This window comes from Sceloporus occidentalis, unplaced genomic scaffold (genome assembly GCF_023333645.1).
Source record: "Sceloporus occidentalis isolate IW3139 unplaced genomic scaffold, rSceOcc1.0.p SCAF_267, whole genome shotgun sequence".
Lineage (NCBI taxonomy): Eukaryota > Metazoa > Chordata > Lepidosauria > Squamata > Phrynosomatidae > Sceloporus > Sceloporus occidentalis.
Genome location: NW_028317247.1, coordinates 627103 through 647555, shown reverse-complemented (window position 1 = coordinate 647555; position 20453 = coordinate 627103).

The window sequence follows — 20453 nt, the reverse complement described above, 5'->3', positions numbered from 1 at the left end:
TCATGTGTCAGAGTGGTTGTGCCTCTTGTAGATGAAATGTCAAAAACAGGCAGATATCTCAATGTGAAATGACCTTAAGAAAAACCCGACCTCGCCAAAGATGACCTTTTTTCAGCAAGAAACATTAAAATTACAACCATATTCAGGCTTCAGCCCTCAGAACAATATGCATTTTTTTTCTTGTATATATATATATATATATATATATATATATATATATTTTGGTCTTTTTATTTTTTGAGTATTATTTCAGAACACAATGCACATTCCCTAATGTTCCATTAAGCCGTTTCAGCCTCTGAGAGGGATTTATAAAAAAAAATGTCAATGTAAAGTCTTTTATTTTAACCCAAATCAGACTATTAAAAGAAGACTGTTTACATCATAGAGCTGAATACTAGCTCTATCGCTGCTAAAATGCCGTCACAAATCACTTTTAATATGCAAAATGTATTGCCAGGAAAGATTGTTGCACTGATTGCAATAACCTCGAACACCGCTCTTCATAATGAATCTCTGTAAACACGCTGACCTGGAGGCCGAGTAATCAGTTCTGATTTCCAGACCATGAGGATGAAATCTTTATTTTTTGGATTCCAAGGTATTGAAGAAGGTGATCATGCTCTTGTGTGGTAGGGCCACTGTAGAGATTCTATCCCCGATCTTCTTCTTTCCCTCCCAGGCCGAAGCATAAGAGAGGGATGGATCTTCTAGGTCTTCCCCGAAGAGAAACCTTCAAAGCCTGCTTTGGGCCTTCACCTTTAGTATGTTCCATCTATTCACTTTATATAGTGGTGGCTGTGCAGCATTATTATCTTATCCAAGCTAATTATACTAACCCAGTCTAGAACCATAACGAGAGACACATTTTATTTCATACAAGAGAACTATGACCCCATTTTTGTTAAAGCCCAAGGTGCTGATATTTCTAAATTCAAGGTGAAGAAAAGTGAGATGTGTCCTAAAATACACTCAATGGATAACAAAATGCCGAACTCCTCTGCTTCCCCACTGGAACATTTTTCTTTGAACTAAGAGTCCCAGCTGTACGTTTTAGCCTCCCTTGGCCTTTTCACTCAAGTGTGGCTGCTCTCTTCTAGACACTATGAGCATGGAGGTCCACATCTGTTCCATTTTTTACTCCAAGGGAGAGCCCTAGAGATTCCCATAGGGAGAATATCTGTGTAAAATGTGTGCAGGAATGGACATGCTTAAATTACCACTGGGGTGAATCACAGCAAAGTGAAATGTAAGACACTTTTCTTTTGTGAAAATCGGTACATTTTGGTGGCCTAGTTTCACACTACTACTACTATGCATTAAAAAAGGAATAAAAAATGTGATGTCACTTCATACTCCACCCAGAAGTGAAAAATGGAACTTGCAAATGTACCAAACTGAACAGACATGTGCATGTGATTGTGCAGATCGACTAGGAAGCCATGATGCTTGCTGTCGGGACCATCACAATCAATTTCTTGGGATTTGGTCTACAAAATATTAATGGGTCCACTCCATGCTAAAGGTTGGCAGTCTGTTCTTTGGGACAGCAACAAATAATGAAGCTACATGAGTCTTTCCTGACATAAGGGTTTTTATTGCCACTTGTCCTACCTATGAGATGGTCTCCTCCCTTTGGTTTATCTCACTAGTGTTCTGATTCCTGAGCCTAAACTTTGATTTGTCTACTTGGACTTTCTTCAAACGCATGGCAACTATTCAACAACGAAAATAGAACCCACTTTTACCTTCCTCAGTAGCCTTTACCCTCTAAGCCAGAGGAAACAAAACCCTACTGAATTGACACTAATGTGGGAAAGTAAGAAAATAGAATACCACAAAGAAGACCATCTGTAAATCAGTACACAATGTGCATAATACAATGAATTGTGACTGCCACCTTCACCCATCCATACTTCTACCAAACCCCCTTAACTGGCTTTTTTCTTTGTCCCCAATTAAACCTCTCTATCACCAGGCCGTTTCAGCAGTTTCTAGTCTCACTCTTGTGTTGAGGAACCATAAAGGAATATACAGTAAGACAGAAACATCATAATTAAGGGATTATTTTAGGAAGAATATTTGATGCTATAAAACGCCCCATGGTCCTTAGACATGAAATGCATCCCTGCAAGCCAAGGTTTTTGAGTTACTTTCTCAAAACATGCCTAAAATATTGCCATGGAAAGTCAGGGCATATCTTTAAAATCTGCACAGAAGCTTTTAAATTTATTCAGTCTAATGAGGTAGTCTAAATTTTGAGAATGCTAATTTAGTGAAGTCGGTTCTGTGGTACAGGAAACAAAACAAGGATGTCACTGCCTGTGAACAAAGTGAATTTGTTATATGACTGACAGTAAAGATTTCTTTTAACATCAGTGAGAGAGGCCTGAAATGACAGGTAAGAGGACAGATGCAGAATTGTGCTGTGTTCCAAGAGTTTTGTGTACTATAACTAAGGGACATGGTGACTTGATATACCAACTTAATAAGCTCAGCGGGGGCCTATTGAAAGGATATAGGAAACAGAAGGGCTGTAATCAGACAGCCGTATAAGTCTAAGGCATCATAAGTTATTTAATAAATAAGTCTTGGGCACAATGTATGACCAAGCCTTTAGCTGTGGTCATATCGGCACGATGAGTTTGAACTAATCCATGAAGGGATGTTGGAATCTGTCCAGTTACAAATTCAGAATAAAAATCAGAAAAAATTGCTTTTTTAGAAAACAAAAAATTGTTTAATTTTTAGGAAAAGTAACATAGTGTTTATAGTAAATCCTGTGTGGTACATTTAGTGTTCAGTGTTATTTAGTTTCAGTTGTTTTGGATATTTAAAAAGGAGGTTGGTGTTTTGAAGGTCTGGTCTTCTACCCATGCTGCAGGGCAAAGTTGTCCTAGGGCCGGTGGATACCTGGTGTTGGTGTATTGACGTAAACTAGAGATGTGAGGAAAATGTGTTTCCGTAAATGAGCTATCTAAAAAATTTCTAAATTGTACCCCCTTTTGCAATAATCAAGAGAAACGCAGATGCCTGGGAAAGCAAGCAGAAACTGATACATAATACATACATAAGATGTCTCTATTTCCTGAAGTGTTTTTAATATCTTGCAGGGATAGCATGCCACGTGTTGTAAACCCCACAACAAGAGTGATGCAAATGGCGCTTGAAGCTCTAGGAGAAACACCTTTGTTTCTGTAGGGTAGAATGTAGCACCTTACTGCATATTTAGAATGGAAATTACATTTTTGGTACTTCTAGCCAAGAGGAACATCTTTGTTGCCTTCAGGTATAGCCATCTAGGAGAAAAAAATGTCATAACACCATTTTGAACAAGAATTGAATTATTTTTTTGGTGATGAGATTTATTCACAAACCTTTAACCTTGCTCTTATTATTGAGGCTCTCGCCAGACTTACTGTAGTGGACAATGCAATGAATGCTTCAGCTGATGAATCCTCTACGCAGCTCCTAATGGGGCCGTTTGATGTCTCCGACAGCCTCACAAAAAAAGAACGCACATTTAGAGTACTCTGGGAAGCTCGAGAGTGCCTTTAAAGGAACACTCGAATATGAACCAAGTAGATGCAAATTTTAATAAATAAGTGGGGAAGAAGTGGTTCTGGCCACGTTCTCTAAACCATACCTCTTTTCCACAAAATGTCCTGCTAAAATTAAGTATACCCTGTTACCAACAGTTACCAACCTTATAGGTTTTAATATATCTAAATATATTAGTTAAATGTTTACTTTATTTTTTAATTGCGATAAAGTTTTTGAACTTGCTTGAAGGCCAACAAAGGAGCACAGGGTCAATTGCCCCTTGGACTGCTCTAATTTAAATATTTTGGGCCATTACTTGATGCTTTTTTTGTTCCAGTTGTAACGACACATGTATTCACTAGGATGCCTATGGTCAATGATTTAAGGAAGCATTTAAATCGTTACTGTATCTTGCCTTATGTGCTCATTTAATTGGCTTTCTATGCATTCCTTTTTGTTGATATGTTTTGAACAGGACTGGAAAGTTCACATTGAGCTACTTGAATGACCTCCCCCGACCACAAATCACAAATGGAATCCCATCTCCACCCCAAAGTTCTCTCAAACCCTCCACTAACAATTCTCATGTTTTCTCCTGAATATGATATCATAATTGTCAAAACAGAATCATTTTGGTTATTAACTCATTAGTTTGGTCTATGCTTCTGTGTATGCCAGCAATTTGCCCTCAGGTACAATCAACTTGAGATGTCTGATACATCATTTAGTCATGCCACTGGCACAAAGACTTCATTCAACTAAAGGGCCAAACCGTTCATAGAATCCAATGTTGCAGATTGATGAGCAGGAGACTATCCCGTAATGGATGGGCCCCCATGCTTGCAATACCTGCATCTAATTAGCACCTCCCAATCCGATTGCTGGCAGGTAATAATGTGCTCTTCCCAATATGTATTTGCATATGTTATGCAAATATTTTATTAAAATTGAAAGAGGACCAGTGACAGCTAATGGGGTGTTTTCACAATTTTAATGGGTATATTCTTCATGTATCTCATGCCACAATGATGTCATATCACAACAACTATGATGTAGATCATGCAACACTCATATTTAATATTTTTTTCTGGAAGATCTTTTGAAGAACCAAATAAAGTACTGGATAGAAAATAAGATTAGTCTAGATTACACGTAGGCAAGGTCACCATCAGAAATCTAGGGGTCCAGTACATGTTTAATGCCTGGGCCCCCATGCCCCTCCTATGAGCCCACCTCATGTCTATTCTATTGTTCCACCCATTGCTCCACCATAAGATCCTACCATAAGCATACCGTATGAGAACAGGGGAAAGCCTAGGGTTAGTGGAGCCTGAGTGCAGTTTTTCTTCAAGGCCCCCATATAACTAACACACATACATACCAAGATGCAAATTTGCTGAAACACCAGCTCAATCTACACTTATTACTCTTCCTCTACCCCTCCCAGATGCCACTAACCCTAGGCTCACCTCTGACACTCCAACACCATACACTGGATCATAAACCTATGATAATATTATATGCTGACACCCATACAAACTTGATAACACCAAACACTAACACATATTCACTTATTCTAACACCATACACTTACATACTCTAACACCATACAGTAACATCAAACATGTTAACATTATATGCTTACAAACATGAACAGCCTACAAGAATGCACACACATGCTAACACCATACACTTATGCACAAGCATGCCAACCCCAACACTACATGCAGACATACACACTCTAAATATATATATTGCCCATAGGGGTGACAACCTGCAAGGAAAGGGGCAATAGTGGAAAGGGGGCACAAATAGCCATACCCTCTCCTACTCTTTGCTTTCCTATTTTTGTATCATATTTTTTTGCACATTTACTTTGTTCAATGTTAGATTACTTTTAATAGTATTCCTTAAATATATGTATTTTGAAGTCTTAGTAGTAGGGAGTGCTGATAGTATCTTCTATCAACAATATAAACTCTACAAATATGAATATAAAACTAAATGGATTATATAAGGTTCACAAAACATAGTGGATAATAAAAAACAAAAAAAACTTGAATTTCAAATTTTATTCAGATTTTTTTAAAATGGTAATTACATTTATAGTTGTTACAAGTGATTGACGGAAATACTCAGTGAAATTCCAAGCTGTGACCCAGACCAAACATACCTAGTTACAAGACGCATTAAATCAGTGTTCCAGGGAGCACTTTGCTTTGGGAAAAATGGCAATAATAATTTTGCTCGAGAAATAGATGGTGTGAAATACTATGCCGAAATGGAGTTCTTGGGCAAACATGTCATAATAAATGCTGCTATTTGAGACTAGTTTATTGGGGGGGTTTAAATCTTCCACTTCAGCTTCCACATGTGTGTGGAGTAAAAATTCCATTCAGACGAGAGTTCAGATTGATAACAGTAAATTATGTACAGCTATGTCATCTTAAAAAAAATGCCAGCTTCTTGTAGAGATTAAAAATAAACTACGTTTCCTATTTTGGGTAGAGGTCAAAGGCGCTGGCAAATGTATAACGGCTCAGACAAGAAAAATGTAACTGCTTACAAAATATCTACACCAGAAACATTATATTAATTTATTTGTACTAACTGGAACTCTTTGAAACTGAAAAACAACTGGTAACCTTAATAGAGGATCAGGAGGAATGATTTAGAGTTATTAAACGTATGGTTCAGGGTTAGCAGAGAGCAGGCACCTTGTGGTTCAGGGCCTATTGGACCCTTGCCCCCGATATACGCATTGGCGCACACATGTGTCTACACATTTACACAAACTTGCACAGTTGTACTTACACTAACACACACACACTCCTGCTCAACACAGAATTACACACTCCCTCACACACACTTACACAAACACATTCATGCATCCTCGCACATACACATTCATCCTCACACACAACCTCTTACACATACAGGCTCACAGAAAAATCCTTACACATGCATGATAACACACAAACACACTTATGCACACACTCTCATTCTAATTAACATACATACATTTATTCATAACTATTCCCTCCTATCATCATCCCTTATGTCACTCATAGTTTTCTTTCTGGTGCTTGTACTCTCTGTGAGCAGCCTTACTTTTACCTCGGGGGACCACAGCAGTATACATAGGAACTGTCTGGGTTTGACCAGGAGTCGCTGGAAAAAGCACCACTACCCTAGGGCTTTAGGAAGCAGGCGCAGTTTTTTTTAGCCATCACTTCCCTTAAATTCTCATCCCATTCCCCTACAGTTCTATATCATTTGGGGCTAGCCCTGTCCCTTGCTGAGCCACTCCCCAAGAAGAGGGAGAACTTTGGGTAGCCATACCAGGAAAGTTCCCAGGTGTGCTTAGCAGTCTCTTCTTCAGATGCTGCTGAAGGCATTCTTTATAAAAGAGAACAGTAAAACTAATAATATCAACTTTTCTTTCAATAACAACAAAACACTTAGGCAGATCACTTAGCACATCCAGTGATATGCAGCCTGGGAAGGTAATACACAGCAACCTCTAGGAAAACGTGTTCATTAAAAGGTATCACAAACAGTAATGTGCATAACTCTTTCAGGGACCAACACTGTTATAATAAACACCTTTTAACACAGACCACCTAGGAATAGGCGCTAACAAGGAAAAAAGTGAGAGTTTATTGGTAGTGTGAGTTTATATAATTTGGTGTTGGGATAATTATTACAAGAATGCTTTAATTAAATGCAAAAGAACAATAGTGTTTATGTTGGAAATCCTATCATATCTGAACTTTTCCAGCAGAAGCAATTATTAAAACGCTGTTTTCTTCTTAAAAAAAAAAAAAAAAAAAAAAAGGAGAGACAGAGAAACGTTGCATTCATACAGATTCATTCATGTCCACTTTACCCTGTGCCAAACCAACATTCCAAAGCAAACATTTAATCAAAGTCTGAGAACAGACCAAAGCCAAAAACTCTGGTATCCTCTAGGTGATTTATTTCACTATTTTACTCAATTTAGCACCTGTGGTCGTCTTAGGAGGTAAAGCAAAAAAAAAAATAAAAAGATCTCACAATGGAAAAAGCAAATCTAATAGACTGTTTTTTGTTAAAAAAAATTATCAGATTAATACAAATGGAACCTTATCTGGACAGGTGTAGAACCCTCTCTCCAAGCCAGTAATTAAATATTATAAAATGCCACTGATGTAATAATATGATTGCTTTTATCTGCTGCTAATTAATATTGCAAAACTGGAGAATTTCCAGCTGGCGCTGATTCTGTGGATTTTTTTTTGTCTGGAGAAAAAAAAGAGTCATAAAACTTTTACATATTTCAAGCTCTTTTTATCATTCATGTTTCTCTTTATTGTCATAAAAACAAAATCCAGGTGGTTTAGTGTGTTTAAACATGTACATTTTATTGTCTGTACTTTAACCCTTTCAGTGCCAGAGAGGTGATGAAGGCTCTTTAATTGCAACAGAAAAAAGCGCCACAGATTCTAGGTTGCGACACACCCTACATAAGTAAGGCCGATTTATGTCCCAGATACCACTAGGACCCCCCCACAAGGCACATTAAAAGGTAATTTAAAATAAAATACTTTTAAACGTTTAGGAGGCTACTGAATAGGACATGAACTGTAATACTTTAGGGGTAAATAATTCCTTCCCACAGTTATTGAAACTTTTTTTATCCTTAAAGCTAATTTTTGATAGTGCTTTGCTATACTTTAATGCTTACGAAGTTTGAAGCCTGGACTCCATCAGAAACGGAGGACAACAAGTTGCCTTTATTTTATACATTAAAATTACTGTTTTTATCTACTCCCCTCCTCTGCCTACCTTCTTTATCTAGAAGTACCGGTTTGGGTTAAATAAACTCCTAAGGAGACCATCATACTCTATATATGGACATATGTATGCACTTTAAAAGCGTCAGATTAGCTTAACAGTGTTTTTCTGAGACCTACTTTGATATACTACACCATAATTTTTTTCCCCTTTCTTTTATTTATGAGCCTTTTAGATACTTTGGGAACTCTCGCTGGAAGGGTATCTTTGTACATATTATTTTTGTGTTGCACACTACCATTAATAAGTTTGGGGTCACTTGTCATTGTTTTTGATAGAAGCACAAATTATGTCCATTAAAATAACATGAAATAGACAAGAAATCCAGCGCAGATGGCGCTAATGCTGTAAATGACTAATGTAGCTGGAAATGGCAGATTTTTAATAGAATATCGTCACAGGGGTACAGAGGTCCTTTGTCACTCCCATCACTCCTGTTCTCCAATGGCACGTTGTGTTCTCTAATACAAGTTTAAAAGGCTAATTGATAGAAATCCTTTTTGCAATTAAGTTACAGCTAGAAAAAAATGTCTCCATGGAAACAGCTAAGTGACCCCAAACTTTTGAATGAGAATGCATATGAATAAATCAACTTTATTTTCATTACTGCCATTTATCTGGTTATTGTTTAACATAACTATAGATGTATTTCTATACAATGTTCCTATATTACTTAAAGAAAAAAAAATCCCTCCAAATTTCCTTAGCAGCAAAGAATATTATGGTGGATAAATATATATGACACAATCTCGTCAGCTAAATTAAAACAGGACAGCATGTAAATTCTCGAAGCACTTGATACTTAAAATATTGCCCTGGCTAATGCGTCATGATTTATTACCATTAAGTATTACATTTTTTTTTCTTTTTAACATTACGATGAGTATGATGACCTGAGGTAGGAATATATATCAAATCTTTTAGTGCAATCAGTATATTTATCATGAGAATTTCATGGTTGGAATAATATTACAATCTAATATGGAAATATAATATACAATATAATTCTGAATGTGGAAAGAGTGGGGGATATAGAAATGTAGTGCATTATAATAGTAAATGTTCCAAAAATAACATCCAAAAATAATTAATATACCACTCATAAAATGTGTTGTGATTTATTCATAAGCCAGAAGTGTCATACTTTACCATCATCAGTGAAGAAAAGGACAATGTGACTTGTGCCATGTATGTCCAAAGAGGAGTACTGGTCCCGAATATTCTTCTTCTGGGGCTAACCACTAAATGCAACCTCTTTCGTCCCATCTTAGCCAAAAAATGGAGGAGTGGATCTGCTTGGTGCCCATCCAAGTAGAGGAATCACTGAAATATTCAAGAGTAGTTATTGTCCAGAAATCCATTAAAAAGCAGGGGCTTTTGGGATTCGGTTGCCCTATGGTACTTTCCATAAATAAAGTCAACCAAGCTTTAAAAAGATGTCTGAAAACTCAAAAGGCGCAGTGCAAAAAAGTATGCCAGGTCATGACTGTCATTATAAAAATAAAATCTCTACACTCACCAGCAAATAGAGGGTGCAATGAAGGGTCGAGAAAGTTGTACTCAGTGCCCTTAACAGCATCAAAATAATGTCAGTTTTTACTATGCACCCTAGATAAGCATTGAAAATGTCCCCAACGTTTCAGCAAAATGTGTTTTTTTCAGGAGACATACATTTCAGGCCTTTCTTACGCCTTGCCTGTGAACGGCAGTTGATATCCCTCCTGGTAGAGTAAGCATATAGATCCATGTCTGGACTCATCTTTATACTTGAGGAGAAAGCACTTATGGAACTTGGGGTGGAAATATACATGAGACTAACATGGCCAAGAAAGTACAGTTCTTAACTGGTCTGCCATTCGGTGGATCCCAGCTTAACAGTCTCTCACTTTTTGTTAATGATAATTTTCTGTTGGGGTTGTAATGGCACCAGTGTGCTAGAACTTAAGGCTGTCTTCAAGAGAAAGCAGGTTAGGAACACTCTGTTTTGGACTAAGCGTTCCCTTTTTGAGTATAAACTTTTTTCTATGTTGTCACATTAAAAAGCATTAGCTGTGGAACCCATCCTCGCTAGGACCAACACAACTGTATCTATTTTCATCGTTTAAGGGGGACTTCAATTTAAAAAAAACCATTGTGTATTCCAAGAACAGACTCAAATGGTGGCCTGTCATACTTAAGAAACATAGGCATTTACTGGCAACAGGGGACCTACTGATAAATCTTTATATGATTGAAAGTCCTGTTATATTTTATCTTCATAGGCCCACAACTAAGAATAGTCACGTCAAAGGTTCCATGACTACTTGCTTGTCGGACAGTCTAACTGTTGGTTCCTCATGATTAGACCCAAACCTCAAACAATCCAGGTTGTCTACCAATACCAAAATGTTCCATCCATTTTTAGATTCATGTACCACGTTCCCCACCATGCAAACTGAGGATCCAGCAGAGTTTATGAGACCACGTGATAGGAGATATTAACGCAGTTGGAATGTCAAAATGTATAAATAGAATGTAATGCATAAACTATATGAATATTATTTCTTACCAACGACATTAGAGAAGACCACTCAATAATGTTTGTCTTGGAGCCCATTAAAATATGGAGCTGCCCCTAAACTTAAACCTTAAAATCAGAATCTATAAACCCAATTTTTAAAAACCAAAATATAATCCTAAAAAAGATTTAGCTGTTTTATTTTCATCAATCAATCCAAGAATTTATGGAAAAATAATTAATATGTTACTTTATTTCCTAAGCTCCATCAGACCGATTCTTCAATTTTCTCTAGATATTAGCAGAAATATGTACTTCCACAATTCAAAACTCTAACGCACAAGCAATATCCCCCCTAGAACGGAAGATAATGATAGAACATTGTTATAATAATAGTCGCCAGCATGCTATTCGATTTCTCCCTTTCTTTAAATGCTAACGAGAAAAGATTTAGGAATATTCAGAGTAGAATGAACATCAGCTGTGTTCCCTGTGTGCCTTCCCCTTCCATTCCCAGGTAATAAGCTTGTAGATTTCGCTAACCGCATGGAACTTTCAGCAACAAATAAAAGAAAAAGAGGAAAAGGAAAAAGAAAAGCTCTTTTTTTTCTTTCTTTACAGTAAAATGTAAAAAATAGTAAAACACACAAAAATCTTGTAGGGTATATAGGTGTTAGAATTCTCTACAGTCCAGGAAGTTAGTGTACATGGTATATTAATAAATAATAATTTACCAATTATCCATGTTACCTCTAGTCTAGACACTATCTAATAGGCACTGCAAGCTTCTGGAATAATCAAAGGGATAATCTCCATAACTGGGAACTCGTGGGCTTCGGCTACCCGGAGCCTATCCTTGCTGGAAGCTGCTAGGACTGCCGGCTGGCATCGCGGGCAGTGCCACTTATGTCAGTGGGTGTTCTGATGTCATGGTAAACACCCCAATTTAAAGGGTAAATGGGCAGGGAGTGGGGCATGTCAGGACCCCACTCCCATGACCTGGAGAATTCGAGAGTCAACCCGGAGAACCGGAGGAGCAGAGCTTCTCTTGAAGTCTCTAGAACCAACATGGAAGTTCCCAGGTACGATAATCTCCCATCAAACAATGAATGACCAAGATAATACAGAATCAAATAAGTCTGCTGTTTGCACCAGTCTATTCTCCTCTCATTTAGCCATACATTATTTGTTGTTAAATAATAACAATAATATAGAATTTTAACTCAACATAATTTTTAGTATTGTTTCATGTTTGTAATTATTTTAAATTCTAGTTTTACATAACTAAAATGTACCTTTGGCCAAATAAACTTTTTCTTACCGTCTTAATCTCCATGAATTAGTTTCAATCTATTTTGTACTAAAATGCTCTATTCAACCCAATTAGTGTGTGTAATGTTCTCACGTAATCCAGAGACAAATGTACTGTAAATGGCTAAGGCCGCTATTGTGAATTAAATCCCACAAGAAAATAAAAGGCTCTCATGGTCAACTGCTCTGAACTCTTAACGAGGAAGCAGTAATTAAATTAATTATTGGTTTATGGCTTTATTGTCAAGTTCAGTCCATTCCCTGCAGGGACTTATAACAAGTCAGAGGGATAGGTTTTATCTGCCCAAAGGTCCCTAGCCTGGCTAATAAAATAAATACCCAATCACGCTAGCCCCAGAGATAAGGAGTGAGACCAAGAGATACCTTCTATTCCCTTTCCAGTTAGCCAGACACTAACTAACCCCAGCTGAACACAAACTGGGACATAATTATAAAGCTTGTCTACCAGGCAAGTGACCCTTGCGCGTTGTGTAATTAATAAGGCTCTCTGAGGGAGAGAAAACATCCTTTATGGGTTTATAATGTAATTTGCTTTGTTCCTTCACTCTTCTCATCAGTTTGTCTCTATTTTGTTAAGTTTCTAATATAATAAGTAGAACATTATCACTAAAAACTACCTACTGTACTTGGGAAATCGTACATGTCGTACATGTTCTTACATGAAACAGAATTCTCAGTAGTGGTTGAACACAGTTGCAAATGGTGACCTTTGTCACATTCATTGATTGACATAAAAGTAGCAATCAATTTCCCCCCCTATAGTGAATAGACTCCATACTATACAGCATACTTAGATATGGGAGTGCGTCTACTATTAGGGGCAGTTTTCTCAAGGCTCAACCGTCATTAAAGATGGTCCAGCTTTATCTGCTGGTCACATTTTGATGTTTCTATTAGCCCAAACCAGTCTGAGTTCAATGGGTACCTAGAAGGAAAATTGCAAGCCCCAGGATAGGTGAGAAATCGGGCTTTCTTCTGTCTCTAGATCCAACCACAATCTCATGCCCTGGATATCTTATTTTAGCTGCCAAAATTACCCCTGCTTACTGGAGTATCCTTTTTATCTCTGCCACTGAGCTAAATAATATATATATTATTGTTGTAATAATACTTTGATCCAATACTATACTTTGAAACACGTAATAATGCCATGGATATCAGCTATATATACAAAAACATGTATAGAGTACTACTCAGATTAATAATCCAATACATAATTCAGTAATAGATTCCCCTTACAATGTATCTATGGTTGTAGGAAGTTGCTACATCTTTGGTTTATTTAATGAAGGATTAAAAGAACCAATTATCAGAATGTTACAAATTGCACTATTCCGATGAAAAAATATGTAATTTGTTTTACACATGAATTAGGAACAGAATCGCATCAGAGCCACAGGAGAAAGGAAAATCAGATAGTCGGACATAAATCCCCGTCTAAACTTTGTTTGAAGAACACATGTCTGGACCTTTAAAGACTGTTGAGTGTCCTGGCGACATACTGTCCTCATAAAATCGCTACGAGTACGACGCAGGTTGTAACAAATGTCAAATTTGTGGAACCTCAACTTCTTGAGTCCCTTTCCTTATTGTTTTGAAACAAATAACCTCTTTTTCCATCTTAAGAGATAATCGTTTACTTAAAGAGGCTCCACGGTAGAAGAAAATTTACATCTTTAACCACTGTCCTATTGTTGATTGGATTTATAAATTATAATATTGCTACCTGAGGGTTTGCTGACAGACTGTATCAGCTCAACTGAGTCTGGCTCTAATTCAATTCTATTCTATTCTCTTTAGTCCTGGAATGCAGACAGAATAAAGGGTTTTCCTCCAATAAACCAGCTTGTGTAAACTCAAATTATAGCACCGGGTTTGGAAAAAAAAGAACAAACATTAATCTTACTCAGTTTGTCAATGACAACATAAAGAGTCGGAGGTATTTAAATTTAATGTGTACCTTCTTTTTCCAAAGAATACTTTCAAATTAGTTGGTTTCATTCATGATTTTGTTTGGGTATTGTGAATGGAAAATATTGCACTTCTCAGGGTAATCAAATAGAATGAAAATAATCAATTATCAACATATTTGACAACCAGACTGAGTGTAGCATCAGTTTACCATGTTCTTAGCTTCTATGTTTCTTCTGCAGTTGAAATTATATTTTTAACATTTTCTGTAACAGTTTTTAGTAGTCAGGTTTGTAGTTTTCTCACCGTCCGAAAGCTTTTGGCTTTTGTATACATATGGATAGATAGTAAGATGTTGCCGGAGGGACACACACCTGGCCATGATTTGTCTATTTATGATCATGACCCCCATGCAACATGTTTTAATTATTTTTTTGAGCTGGGAAATACAATAGTTTTTTGCCTTTGGGAAGCTCCCATTAGAAGGGGTAGAGGCTCATACAGTGATGGAGACCGACGACTGATTAAGATTTGAGTCTTTACTGCAGGGAAAAAAAGGCAGACTAGATGGATGAACAGAGAAAATCTAAATCATATCAATATTTTGTGTGACCTTCTGTGCCTTCATTGTACGCTTGCACAAAGTCAGGGATTTTGTAGGCCTATAGTTAGGTGCATGATTTAAAAACTATACCAAACAGGTGCCAATGATCAAAATATAATATGTAGGTTGATTAACTGAAACAGAAGCAGCTATGTATCAGTAATAAAACTGGGTGAGGAACAGCCAAACTCACTAAACAGCAGAGGTTGTTGAAGACAGTTTAATGTCAAAAGCCATACACCATGGCAAGACTGAGCACACTAACAAAACACAACGTAGCTATACCACATCAGCAAGGTCTCTCCCAGGCAGAAATTTAAGGCAGACAGGGGTTTCCAGATGTTCTGTACATGCTGTTTGAAGAAGCACAAAGAAACAGGCAATAGTGAGGACCGTAGATGCACTGGTCAGCCAAGGAAATTTAAAGACACATCATGCTTGCTTCCCTTTGCAATTAGAAGAAGTCTAACAGCACCATCAGCTCAGCATTGGCAGAAAATTGAGGGACCCTGGTATACCCATCTACTGCCTGGAGAAGTCTGACCAGAAGCCATACCTCTAACGAAGAAGCCATACCTCAACTACTACAGAGCGGTATAAGAATGAGTGTTTGGAGGCTACAGTGAAGCATGGTGGAGGTTCCTTGCAAGTTTGGAGCATTATTTCTGCAAACTCAGTTGGGGATTTGGTCAGACTGAATGGTCTTATCAATGCTGACAAGTACAAATACATACTTATCCATCATGCAATACCATCAGGGAGGCATCTGACTGGCCCCAAATTTAATCTGCCGTATTATAGATATATATGACAAAAATATTCAATTAATATTTGATTAAATATCAAAACTTTTGCACAGTACTGTATATAAATAGTGTGATGTTCCGCACTCACTAATACTAAGAAAAGTTCCATGTCTATTTTATGTTAGGGGAAGCAATGCTAATGTTTTGGGTTTTTTTACTACGGGACCAGTCATTTTAATATAAAAAAGACCTTCAGATTGAAAAGGGTTAACCAGAGTTTAGTTAAATTTCTACACTGCCGCCGGCTCTTACAGTCAATATAATAGTAAGATGGAAAGGCTAATTAGACCCTGTCAGAATACATGCAGCTGTTGTAAGAATTCACAGTATGCAAAACAGGTTAAACTACACCAAGAATTGTCACAAACTCAAGCCACTGACAGCAATTTACAGTATTAAGTTTAAAAGACAAATGAGGATCCATCCATTTCACCCCTCCTATAACCCCCCCCAGATCATTGGAAAGACAAATTACAAAAAAAAGAGTGAAACACCGCGAAAATTGGTTAGAAAAGGTATGAGAATTGGAGGAGACCCTCCATCCCTAAGTCCGTTCTGCTCTTCTCTCCAAGCAAGTTCAGAAATAGTATCTAAAATGTGATTTTTTTTTTTTTTTATCCATGTCATTTGGGTATGTGAATTGTCAGCGCAGTACAGATATAGTGAACCCTTCTGGAGGTTTGACTAGCTGTGAAGTTGAAATACTGACAATGAGAGTAGGTGGGAATAATAATAATCTGTGATAATATAAAGTAAGGGAATAAAGTTTATTTAACACTACTGTAATTAAAATTTAAAAAAAAACTTGCAAAACCAACAATTATAGCTCCATTCCAATACACATCGGCATTTATTTCTTAGAGATTAAAGCACTTAGGAATTGGTTTTCTATGCTTTTTTTATTTAATATCATTTATTTTCTACAGCTTCCTCAAGGTGTTTCCATAAGCACGGAGACGTTTCATATCTAGCCTCATATAATACAGCTGTATCCTATAGTACTTCTGAAGTATAAAGTTAAGTGTCTTCAAAAAATTGTGTGATAGGTGTGATGGGAGTGAAGTGTGATGGGAGTATGGTATGTCATTTTTTTACGAAGGAATACGTTTATTTAAGATGTATACCATACTAGTACAATAAAATATAAAAATCAGAGAAAATTGGGAAAAAAGGGTTAGACTACACGCACTCACAGAGCAGGGCTATTAAGTACTAAAGCGTATAGCACGAAAAAATCGTCTATCCTACAATATTTCTTTACTTCCAAATTAATTCAGGTAACCGGTGGGCCAAAAGTAGTGCATGGCTGGCTGGCAGTTATGAGATTTCTAGTATTCCCATTCTTATGAAAAAGATAGGGACTTTTTAAATGTATTTTAATGGTAATGAAAACAGGTAACACGTATTTAAATTATTATTCAGTGATTTCAATTGATTGAATCACATCCAAGGCTTCTGAAACTTGAAAAAAAAAAGTCATCTTTTTACTTGAGCCCGCATTGAAACCCTCATTTTACTTAAGAGCTGAATATTCTTTAGGAATAATATATAAAAAAAAAAACTTGTGCATGCCATAATGCATCAAAAGCCTTATTCTCTTCTCGTAGGTCTTCTTGTCTTTGGATAAAGCCCCCTTTAGATTTTTTTTAGATCATCTTCTCAACTAAGGGATAATAATTTGATTCTCTTGTAGAAAAGTGATATAATACAAAAAGTCCATGCAGACTGCATTGTGATGTGACAGACACATTGACGAAACGTCCTTTTCTGCAATATTCTTATTTCAGTATTTAAATTCCTACAATGAGAAGGGTTAATTGCCTATTACATAAAGTTTTTCAGAGAAAGACGTACTTCTGTGTCAAATCCTTTTTTCGCTCGGCTCGACCTTATTTTAATGACAGAGAACTGGACAAATGGGGAAAAACACCCATGGCACAATTTCTGCCAATGAATATTTCAGCAGGTGCCTCTTGGCTAAAAGTCTAGATAAAAGCCTTGCTCCAGGCAAATTAAGAGTGGGGAGAAATGACTTCTAAGTACTCAGAGCTTATGAGAAAAAAAACCATAGAGCTCTGGACATGATCCTTTCAACTGAAAAAGAGAAAGATCAGAGCGCGGGGAATTGGCAGCTCCTCCCACACCTGGGTTGCCCAAAGTTCTAATTTTCTTTTTAATGGCCGTATTTGTATTGTTATCATTCATTTTGTGCACATCAATAGCCAGATGAGTTTCATGTTCGGGGGGCTATTTTAATACCGGGTTTTAAACTAAATGTAGCATTTGCTGCGTCTATCTATCTATCTATCTATCTATCTATCTATCTATCTATCTATATATATATATATATATATATATGTTTTTAATGTTTATATATGTATGTATGTATATATATATATATATATATTGTGACAGAAAGGCCGGTACAGTAGTGGATGGGCGGTATATACGCCCTACTCTGGCTAATTTTGTGTGTCCTTATGTGTAAAATTAAAGTCCCAGGGAAAGATGTTGTTTGACTACAAACTGCATTACTGGCAGTTTGCAAAACATGGTAAGGGTCCCTGGGGCGGAGCATCTGGAAGAGCAGGGTGGGCCAGTGCTCCAACAGCACTAATTGCTGTATTGATCCAATCCAGAGTCTGCATTCTGGACAGGAGCTCCACAGGTGTGGACTAAGTAGCAGCTCACCTGTGGTTGATTAATTAGCAGGCAGAGGGTAAAAGGAACTGAGCCTGATTCAGAAAAAAAGGCCATTGTTATTCCAGCTGGGAGAGCTGAGGAACTGAGGAGTGGTTTCTCTCTGAAAAGCCATTTTGATGGAAACTTGTGACTTGTTGGAAGGTGAATGTTTGGAGCTGTTTTGTACTAAGTCAGTGCTCAAGCAAAGACTGTTATCCTGTGCTGCTTATAACTGCTGCTGTTTCTTCCTGTAAAATAAACATTGAAACTGAGCTGGATGTATCCTGGGCTTCATTTACCCTAGAAGACTGTGGTAACAACCAAGATCCTTGGAAAATCCCAAGGAAAAGGGAGGCCTGTCACAATATATATATATATATATATATATATATATATATATATATATATATATAGTGAAATATATTCTGTAAGCCCCAGGAAGGTCATTTGTTTGGCATATGGGCACAAGTGCTATGTAAGTGCATATGGGTCCCTAAAAATCTGGACTGGATCATGCCAACATCTAGTCTTCTGCAATAGCCGGCATGGATTATCCAGAGGAATGGGGAATGGTGCATTGGCCCACCCTGGACTGCAATTGCTTCACACCAGGGACACATATACATAAATTGTATAGCACTTGTGCCCAAATGAATGGACAAAAGACAACTAAATAAAATATATGCTGTGACCATCCATTGCCTTTAAAACAGTATCCATTCTTCTAGGTACACTGAACTTAGCAGGTAGGTTGTTCCAAACATTTTGGACAACTAACCACTGACCAAAAACGAAATAAAAATCTGTTTTAAGAAGTCTAGTTAGTATATCAGTTCTAAAAGATCTAAATGATTATCAGTGTAAACTTTGCCAAGTATATTTTCAAAGAGTATTTTTAGTGCCGCTCTTTCTTTACAGTCCCACATTTGGCCAAACCCCATAAATTGCTGTATATTAAGCAGGCTTGTATGATCTATAAAATTATAATTGTGTTTTACTTTTCACATTTAAAACCATATTTACCAATTTCAGTATCGGTCTATGTGGCGACCCGACAAAGTTATTCATCCAAGTTTAAATTTCTTTGAATGTAATTGGCATTTCGGCTGCTCCAAGTCTGCAGGATTTGTTTAGATTAGATTTAATACTATTTATTGCACGTGTAAACAGTTAATACAATCTGGCGGACACACCAGTACATACATGTGTATATAAATGATTCTATATACATATTTAAACTAACATTGTGGGAAACTTGCCCACTCATATAAAATGTCTGTTCACATCCATCCTGATCTTGGGAATTTCAGGGGTGAAAAGTGATTCCTCATATAGAGCGATCTTGCAGCTTTAACTCTTACTGCTATGGATTGCATTTCAGTTCCTTTCAGCAGGGTGGTTAATATTTGTAAAAAAAAAAATATCTTATGGGAGGCACTGGGCCCTATTCCATGCCTCCTCAACTCCCTAAATTTTGCACTTTGTGTATAAGGAGGTTAAATGGTTAAAAATGAAAGATACAGACCAGTATCCCTTGGGTGACCTTGCTGTCCGATGTGCCACTGCTCCATGGACTGGTTTGGGGAGATCACTGACTCCATGCCACCAGTCCTTAATATGCATTGTACTAGAATATAACATCCCATCTATTAACGTAGCATAAAAGTCAGGGCTAGGGCAGCGTTCAGCCAAGATAAGTGACGGCTCCAAAGGGTTAAAGACTTCTATATCATTAAAATACATTTGTGTAATAATTCAATTTGTTACATTATCTCATGCATGTGTGTTTATTTTTAATATACTGTAATATGTATTAGTGAAAAAAAAATAGCTAAAGCAGGTATTCCTACATTTTCTTGGCACTTCTTCCCCTTTTTATGGTTTAGGGACTGCTCTCATCTTAACTTACATATATATCCCTAGTATGATTATGTAGAACCCAAAGTTTAAGGTTAACCCCCAACTAACTCATGACTCTCCCAACTCTTCTGCTATTTTAGTTCTTTATATGCATTTTCTTTATATGCATACCCTGTCGATCACAAGGATTGATCAACTGTTTCTCCATTATTTCCAGCTTAAGATACACAAGCCCCGCAATCTCTGCTTACAAAAATATACAATAAACAAAATTATGAAATGAAAAGATGCAAAATTTCCCTTGTGATATCAAAAATCTAAAATGAAAGCCTAAATTAACATAAAATAAATGATACATTAAGAATTACAATGGAAACACAAT